General features: G+C 36.3%; 1 long non-coding RNA gene across 1 annotated transcript; it reads left to right on the forward strand.

The window, feature by feature from the left end:
* Positions 1–4,527: 4,527 nt before the first annotated feature.
* On the forward strand, positions 4,528–9,374 carry LOC147480565 (uncharacterized). Its single transcript, XR_015206834.1, has 4 exons — positions 4,528–4,624; positions 4,740–4,817; positions 7,926–7,960; positions 9,150–9,374. It is a non-coding gene; the product is annotated as an uncharacterized LOC147480565 (long non-coding RNA).
* Positions 9,375–9,670: the final 296 nt, after the last annotated feature.

Consider the following 9,670-nt stretch of genomic DNA (forward strand, 5'->3'; position numbering starts at 1 on the left):
GGGATTTGAACTTGGAAAAATATAGAGTTCTTCACTTTGAACTTGTTCTACATTTTCTTCTTGAATGGGGTCACTTAGAACTTGTTCTATATTTTCTTCTTGAATAGGATCACTTGGAACTTATTCTACATTTTCTTCTTGAATGGGGTCACTTGGAACTTGTTCTATATTTTCTTCTTGAATGGGGTCATGATGCATTACATTTTTTCTTTATCTTCATGTTTTAATTAAAATGGGGTTGGGCTCTTCCATTAGTGTTTAGTGTTAGTGTTAGTTTTCTTTAGGGTTTAAGGGTTTAAGGTTTTTGATGGTGGAAGAGAAGAGAATATAAGGGAATAGAAGAGAAGGGCAGAAAAGGTTGCAACAAGTCAAATTTACTTTGGTTTGAGAGGTGCCCAACACAAAACAACTTTTGGGGCCAATGGTACATTTGTAATATTTTTTTTTTTTGGGTCTGCCCAACACAATATGGGGTCCGGCAGTAACAAACACCAATAATATACCTAGTTTCTGTAAGGACATGTGTGTTGTTTGCATAAACAAAGACTTTGACAGTAGTGACATTGTGAGACCTCTGGGTATGGCCCAAGGAAGGGTATGATGGAAAGTCGCTTAGCCCGGGTTTGGGTGACGGTTGCGTTATGGTGTGATCTCACTTCGCTTAGACAGCTATCCAAAGATCATGACGATGAGTAATTGATCCTCCAAATCCTAATGTCGAGACTTTTTCCATAATGTTTGGCTATGGATTCCATGGGAACTCCGCAGTTGAGCGTGCTCCGGCAGGAGTGCGCGTCCAAAGATAGGTGACCTCCTAAGAAGCTATTGTCTGAATTCCAAAAACCCCACATTGTCGGATGTTCGCAGTGGCTAATTGGGGACAGTATCGACGTGGTAGGATGAGGCGGGTTGTTACAAACATCTCAAACATTAAGTTGAAGTTGTTCATGTTGGGGAAAAAGATACCAATGGATCCCTGCTAAGATAGCTTGTATGTGGACACTCTAAACTCCAATCGAAAATGAGACACAGGATATTTCATAGTTCAGCCAATGATACATACTTCCACAAGGGCTAATTCTTTTATAAGAGTGGGAAAGAATATTACAATCACTCCTTCCAAGCGTATTTCCACACTTATTAGATCTCTTTACACTAATCTTTCTCCTTACAAGCTTTATCTCTTTCCAAGGTTTTTTTTTTTTTTTTTTTTTTCAATTTTGGTTGCTCTCAAAATTGGTTTCTCTCTATCATATGTTATGGGTCAAAACCTTAACTTCTTTTATATAATATTATGAAATTTCAGTGTAAAATTAAACGAAATTTCGGTTCATTTGCAAAAAACTAGAACTTTGCTAACCTATGCAAAGCTATGGGGGCATGCGCCCCTGTCACAAGGCATGTTTGAGGGTGTTCGCCCCTATAGTGATCCTCCTATCAGTACTCATGTCTTGGCGTACTCACCTCATTAGGGTGTGCACCCCTCACACAAGGCATATCCAAGGGTGTGCGCTCCTATGGTGCTCCCGAACAGTTTTTACCTAATTTTCACATGGTGAGAGACCACCCAACAATCTCCCCCTCCCGAACCATGAGGGGGGATACCTCCACACATTCCTGAATCAATATGAGAAGTGTGCTACCAATCCGGTGGTAGCACAACAAACATCAAGCTTGCCCTTCGACAAAACTTTGGTCATCATATCTAACCCATTTTTGTCGGTATGGATCTTCTCAATATAATGCATAATCGTTTCTCTTCGAGAACTTCTTTAATCCAATGATAACATACATGTATGTGCTTGGATTTAGAATGAAAACTCAGATTCTTGCACAAATGGATGGCGTTCTGACTATCGCACAGTACCACAAGCTATTTCTATTTTAGCCTTAGTTTATTGAAGAGCCTCTTCATCCATATCATCTCTTTGCAACACTCAGTAGCTGCAATATACTCAGTTTTTGTAATAGAAAGGGCAACACATTTTTGCAACTTCGATTGCCAAGAAACTGCCCCCCTTGCAAATATAAACATATAACCAGAAGTGGACTTCATTGAGTCGACATCACCTGCCATGTTTGCATTTGTATAGCCTTTAAGCAAGGTCTTACTCCCAACAAAACACATACACGCTTTGGAAGTGCCCTTTAGATATCTCAATATTCACTTAACACCTTCTCAATAGTCTTTACCCGGATTCGACAGAAAATGGCTTACAACACCCACGACACAAGTAATATCCGGTATTGTACACACCGTTGCATATACATCATGTTGCCCACTGTGGATGTATAAGAAATCTTTTTCATTTCTTTCTTCGGACACTTAACTTTGGTCATGCGGAATTGGCCACCAAGCAGACAACTCACCAGCGACATTTAATCCATGTTGAATCTCTTTGACACCTTATCAATATAGCTTTCTTGAGAAAGCCACAACTTTCCATTTTTATTGTCACGAGTGATCCGCATACCAAGTATCTGCTTTATTTGACCCAAATCCTTCATCTCAAATGATTTTACTCAAGTTTTTCTTCAACTTGGATATTTTGTTAATATTTTGATTAACTATCAACCTATCATCCACATACAATAAGAGCACTATGAAACCCTCATCTGGAAACTTCTGAACAAATACATAGTGATTGGAAGTAGACTTTTTATAGCTATATTTCACCATAAAAGACTCAAACTTCATGTACCATTATTTCGATGCCTGCTTTAAACCATACAAACTCTTTCTCAGCTTGCATACCAAATGCACCTTGCCTTTAACCTCAAAACTCTTTGGCTGGTCCATATAGACATCTTCCTCAGGATCATCATGAAGAAAAAGTTGTCTTGACATCTAGTTGCTCAACCTCTAGGTTTATACTTGCGGCCAAACCCAATACCACTTTGATAGAAGTCATCTTAACCACCGAAGAAATTTTTTTATCAAAGTCAATACATTTTCTCTAACTGAATCCCTTTACAACAAGACAAGCTTTGTGCCCTTAGATGTGGATTACTCTTTTCATGCTTGACTTTGAAAACCCACATGCATGTTCTTGAGAACTTTTTTTCATTTCAATTTCTCAACTAAGTCATATGTGTGATTCTTATGCAAAGAGCTCATCTCATCTTATATGGCCTTCAACCATTTTTCTCCGTTTGTACGTTCAAGAGTCTCTTAATAGTATATAGGTTATCCACCATCGGATAACAATATACATATATGTGGTGGGTATCTGGTTGAAGTTTGTCTTTCCCTCTTAGATCTCCTCATCTCATCATCTGGTTGCTCAGGAGGATGCACTTTTTCTTGCTCAGGTGGTGGTTCATGCACATCTTTTGCATCTTTTATCTCAATATGTTCAATCCCATCATGAACAATAGGATCATCATCATGAGCCTCAAACCATGGTTATCTGCATTCTCAATGCATTCTACCGCTTGTTCCACTACTAGAACTTCCGGTTCTAAATCAACAAGGTCATTAACAAAAGTTTATAGTTTCTCACCATTCTCAAATTCCTCAATTGTTTGTTTTTCCAAGAACACAACATCTCGACTTCCCATGGATCATCATATTTTGCATCTATTTCCAAGAACACAAACTTCTCGACTTCGGATTACCTTCTTCTTAATCGGATTATAAAGTTTATAACCAAACTTCTCATCCCCATAACCAAGAAAAATATACTATTTGGTTTTGTCATCATGCTTAGACCTCTCATCCATGGGAATATGAACAAATGCTCTGCACCCAAATACCTTCAACTATCTATAATGAACATCTCTGCCTGACCATACTCTCTCTGGATAATTACTATTCAGAAACTTACTTGGGAGGTTACTTTTTCATCCAAGCTGACAAAGCAATTTTTATCACCTGTCATATGATTACTACAACCACTGTCCAAATACCAGACATCATGAGACTCATGTTGGTTGTTCATACAAGAATAAAATAACTAATAGATCCTGAGAATTATTATTTTGAGAATAGTTGGCTTGGTTCTTATTTTGATAATAACAATATTTCTGCATATGATTCAATTTCTTGCACCTTTTACACTTATATCTATAATCTTCACTTGCATGCCCAACCTTTTTGCAAACATCACTACAAGAAATAGGGTTTTTACCGACGTTTTTATTACCGACGTTTTTATTTCGTTCCAAAAACATACCTTTTGGCACGTTTAAGTCGTTGCTATTAGTTTGTTGGTTCAAATGTTAAAATGGGGTATTGGCGACGTTTGTTTCGTCAGAAATAGTGCTATAAATGATTTATCACGCCAAATTATTTTTTTAATATATGAAGCGATTATTGCCCGACGATCAAAACGCCGGAAATAGGTATGTACATAAGGCGCTGACCGATTTAAGCCACTAATTGTTTTAAACCTGCTACGCTTTGTATGAATCGTGGGAAATAATGATATATACCGGCGTTTTAAAATGTCGAGATTATGTTTTCGATTTCGCGGGATTCTGATAATAACCACCGCCAAAGTTTGATTTTTCACGAAAAATAAAGAGGGAAGAAACACTGTTTTTTTCCGAAAATTATTACAAGAGAAATAACACCCAAAACACAGTAGAACGGCTCTAACTCTCGATCTCCATTCCTCTCCAGGTACTTTTCTCTTTTAATTATTCTTCATTCATTTTTTGATTATTCTTCTTCTTCCCTTTTCTAATACTCTCCAATTTTTTCAAGTTCAATTGTTAAAGCTAAAGTTTTGGTGTAGGTGCTCCTCCTTCTTCCTTCATTTCGGATTCGGTTTGTGCTCCTCCTTCTTCCTTCATTGAGGGAAGGGAAATCTCTGGTAAGTTATCGAGTAAAAATAACGTTTAATTACCTATTTCCCTCTAAATTGAAATTGCCTGACTTCTATTATTGGTGTTCATAAAATATAACTCATACGCTTCAAATCATGTTCTTTCTAGCAAAGAAAGGTGTCCAGCCACTCTTTGTGATTGATGCATATTGAAGAAATACAACAGAATTTTGGTCAATGTACTCATTTGTTCACTTGTTTGTGTTTATAAAGTGTTTCCTATTTTAGATTTTTGAATGATTTTTATCCCATTTTATCAGTCAAGTTTCTAAAAAAAAACGACTAAACAAAACCATATCGCCTCAGACTTTCATCATATAAAATTATCACCTCAACTACAAAAACAAAAGCAACTCTATGAGAAGTAACATACCAGAGGAAGTCTTTGAACTGCACCTCACTGGAGAAAAGAAACAAAAACATGTATGTTTAGCATCCTCCAGTAACACAGTTCTAGAAAGACTTCAAGTAACTTTAAAAAATCAGGTTCTAAATCTTTAACATTCCACGTTCCAACATTAGCATTGGACCAGCTTAAACTGAACAGTGCACAGAAGTGAAAGAGAAGCATCTAATTGCTCGACATGAAACTATTGAGAAACAAACACATTGCCTTTTGGAAGGCTCTGATAGCAACAGAAGGCATACTTTGCATTTATTAAATCTGCAGAAAAAAAGACCTAAACTCTTCGGAAAGGGAGTCAAGCTCTATTCATGACCTCATAAAAGGATAGCTGATTTAGTCACTCAAAGAAACAGAAGGGATGTAGACAATAAACAGTCAAATGATCATCACATATTAGGTGACAGCCACCCTAATAAGCTAAAAACAAATATTTATTTCTTAGCAAACTCTCTATCTCTTTTAATATTTATCTTTTATTCTTTTCTCTCTCTATGTGATTGTGTGAGGAGTTAGGGAAGGGGGCAGATAGACCCATCTCGTTATGCGTTTGTACATGTACAAGCATTTTTTAAGCCATGGGATTAATCCATCTTGGTCGTTATGGCATTAGATCACTGATCCCTTCTTAATATCACTATTTCAAATATATACTAGGATCTATTTCCATAAATCTTATCTACAATGATGACTAAACAAATATGTATATACAAGGTTCAAAAGATATCAGATACGATAAGATTGTTTTATATTTCAGAAGAGTTATGCAATCAAAGCCAAAAGTCTCCTTCTGTTCTACCCTAGCAGAAGCCAAACGAAGAAATCGTGGCAAGCGAGAGGGTAGAATCACTGACAACCATACATGGAACAGTTAAAATTGAAATTGCCTGACTTAATAGTATTACTTCATCATTTGTCTAAATGCTAAATAATCTTCAAAGCGTATAGCTCTTTGCTGTCAATGATAATAGTTGCTCAATTGTTCCACAAAAACAAGACACCTAACCTCAATCTAGAAAGTACAGAATCGCCAAAGTAATAAAAGGTGGTTTTACCTTTCCAATTCTCCATCTAGAAGTTCCAAAACCAAATTCTTTACTTTATCTTCATACACAGTTTGCAAATTTTTCTTCTGTAAGAGAAACCTGCCTTTAATAATATATTCCCAATAAACAACGTCAGCATGCTCTGCAACACTCCTAAACCTAGTACTACAAATAATGCATGCCAACAACAGAAATCCCGAATAATAGAGGGATGTAGGGGGTGTACTCCTAGGGGTACACCCCCTACATCCCTCTATTCTCACGGCAACAAACTTCTACAATTGTTATATACTCGCGGCGGCGTGTTACAGTGGTTTTGGAGATATCACAGTATCTGTTTGCTGTTTTGGGATATCACGGTATTCGTATGCCGTGGGTGTTCAAAACTTGAGAAAAAAACGAAAAAAATCTTTCGCGATAAAGTTTTGAGCGAGAATCCTACCTGAACGCGCTCTATTTCCAGCCCTAACCACTGCAAACATTTTATTTTAATAAAGTAAGCCACCAAAATTACTTTTCTTACTTAAACATTATAGATTCGTTAGTTTGTTTTAGTTGGAGGAATGCTAAGAAGCAACTCTTAATACATTGTTTTAGACAGTGTTCTGTTTTTCAAGTTGATACTTCAAATTCAGTAACACACCCACCAACTCACTAACTTAAACACGCTCAGGACACACAAACATGAAACGAAACAATTGTACAAGCATAAACGTGTCCAATATGACAACATGTGCTAGGCTGCTCACAAAGTATGAGACACCATACATTTATCATCTGTTCATTGTTTGAACTCTCAAAAGGATGAGAGAGTACCTCCATCATGCCATCAGACGTAAACAAGCCCCATTTGAAACACATTGCGCTCATGCCCTATGATAGACATGAGTACAGGACACAACTTCCACCGGACGCACTCTCTTATCATCCTTGAGAGACTTCTGAGTAGAATGGTAAGATTGAGCTTAATTGCTCTCTTGAAAAGGATGGTAATTGCTGTCTTTTGATCAAAATAAGAATCATGATAGGGATGGTTCTTGAAGGCAAAGGGCATAACATGTTTTGAAGATAATACTTAATAAGTTGGAAATTGGCCGTCAAAAAAATAGTTCGGAAGATCTGCTATACAACAATTTTACACGGTCCAGATCACGAAGTTTTGAGTTTCCAACCTTAACGATAATTGTCTAACTATCCAATACTATTACATAGACTAGAATCGGAACAAGTTTTAACTGTTATCTGTCTTATATGGAAAATTTGTATTGGCTCTTCTGACAACATTGTGTACAACATGTTTGGGTACTATAATTTTTTTTCTTAAATTATACCCTATCAGATTTTGCAGCTTGCTTTACTTGGGAAGTACAACCTTTCTGAAATCCACATCTCAAGGAAATCTTTTGGTGCTTAAGAAAATATCTGAAAAACTAGGGTAAACTATCAAGTTGGATTTTGGTGTAATAATCTCCAAATCCAAGGTTATGAAAAAAAGAAATAGAAAATAGTATAGTAAAGTTATGATTTTTCTTTTATGTTTCTTGTTTGTAGAGACAAAAGAATTATCAATCAAACTTTAGAGATAAAAGATTCAATTTTTTTTCTGGAACAAAAGATCTAATTTATTTTTTATTGTTAATTTATTAGTGAAAGGACTCTGCAAGCGGTAGCTATCAGCTCAGGTAATTTTTTTTTTTTTTTTGCTAGTTTCGCTTAGTAATAAGAAAAGTATGGTGTTTTCATGTACTCTGAAGATACTTTTTTTGTTCGCTTTATGTATTTTGAGTTTTACTTGTTGAATTGGTCTGTTTATATTGGATGATGGTTGTGCTTCTTGTTAACATGCGTTGGGTTTGTTGGTCTGTGTAATTTTATACATTGTAGTTTTTTATTCGGGACTTGAAGTGATCTGATGATTATTGAAATAGATATTAATTACATTTGAACAAAGTATGATAGTATGGTTTGGAACTGCAAATGCGAGGTTTTGTGTGAAGAATGTATTAGAAGTGTACCCTAAGATATTTAAGATGTGTTGAATTAGAGTTCAATGATGAATGGATAGGTTGGGGTGACGCTTTGTTTAGCATTGGACATTGTTGGATCTAGTTAGAATGGCTTAATGTTTGTGTTTAGGTTAAAAAAGTTGCTACCCTACTTTGTTTTAGTTTGGAGGACTTTACAAAGTTCCATCATTCTTGTTTCGACACTTAAAAATAATGATGATTAAAATACTGCATTCAACCAAAAAGATATATAGTATCTCCGGTGTGAGGCCTCTTTGAACCCTCTTGGGGGCCGAGTGGGTGGGGTAGGGAGCGGAGGGCACTCAAATAAAGTTCATGCTACACCCATTCAAGGCTCTCTGAGTTGGGGTAAAGCTCTTTATTTTGCCTAAGTATCCCTTTTACAGTCCTCACTAGATGAGTGAGGGAATCCAAAAAGAACTCTTGGTGCTTGAGGATGAGGTTTCCCTCGTTGTTTTAGGAACAAAATGAAAAATTGATGATGCAGATTGTTTTGTGCTTGTAATATGTACCTTGTTGTATGTTTCACATCTAAAATTACACCAATAGTTAGTTCCTTTATTAGACAGTTTAAGTATTGATTATTTTCCGTAGTCTTAGATGTTAGAACTTAAGTTAACGTGTTTTGATGTGATCTAGTGAATAGTCATATACTTTTTACCCACTATTTTTATCATTTTGTGCTTGTAATATGCACTCTATTGTATGCTTTCCATTTGAAATTGCACTATTAGTTGTTCTTCCATTAGACAATTTAGGGATTGAAAATTTAGGAACGATACTTGCTTTTAAGAGATGCAAAGCTATATTAATTATAATTTTTTTGAATACCTTTTTTGCATAGGAACGAATATGGATAAAAGTTGGATGAATACGCCACATAAGCCTGAATACTTTCAAGGTCTTAAAGATTTTATTACGCTTGCCGCCAATCATTTAGACAAAAAGAGTAGATGTCGGTGTCCATGCAAGAAGTGCAATAATAGGTACTACTTGCACATTGATGTAGTAAAAGATCATTTATTTGATTCGGGTATCGACAAAGATTACACTCGATGGGTACATCATGGTGAGCCTTTTGAAGTATTGAGCGATGATGATGATGATGACGATGATGATGACGATGATGGTTCGGGTGGACATTTTCATGGGTTGGATGACTTGCTTGCAGATGTAGCACCGACTCCTAGGGATATTTTGGAGCCCAGAGTGCAACATTCAGAAGCATTTTCTGTTCCTAATACAAGAGATGGGAATCCAGAACCATTTGCTAAACTTTTGCATGAAGCTCGACAGCCTCTGTATCCTGGTTGCAAGAAATATAGTACCTTGGATTTTCTCGTAAAGTTGTTTCATCTGAAGATA

Source organism: Coptis chinensis, chromosome 8, assembly GCF_015680905.1.
Source record: "Coptis chinensis isolate HL-2020 chromosome 8, ASM1568090v1, whole genome shotgun sequence".
NCBI classification, from domain to species: Eukaryota; Viridiplantae; Streptophyta; class Magnoliopsida; order Ranunculales; family Ranunculaceae; genus Coptis; species Coptis chinensis.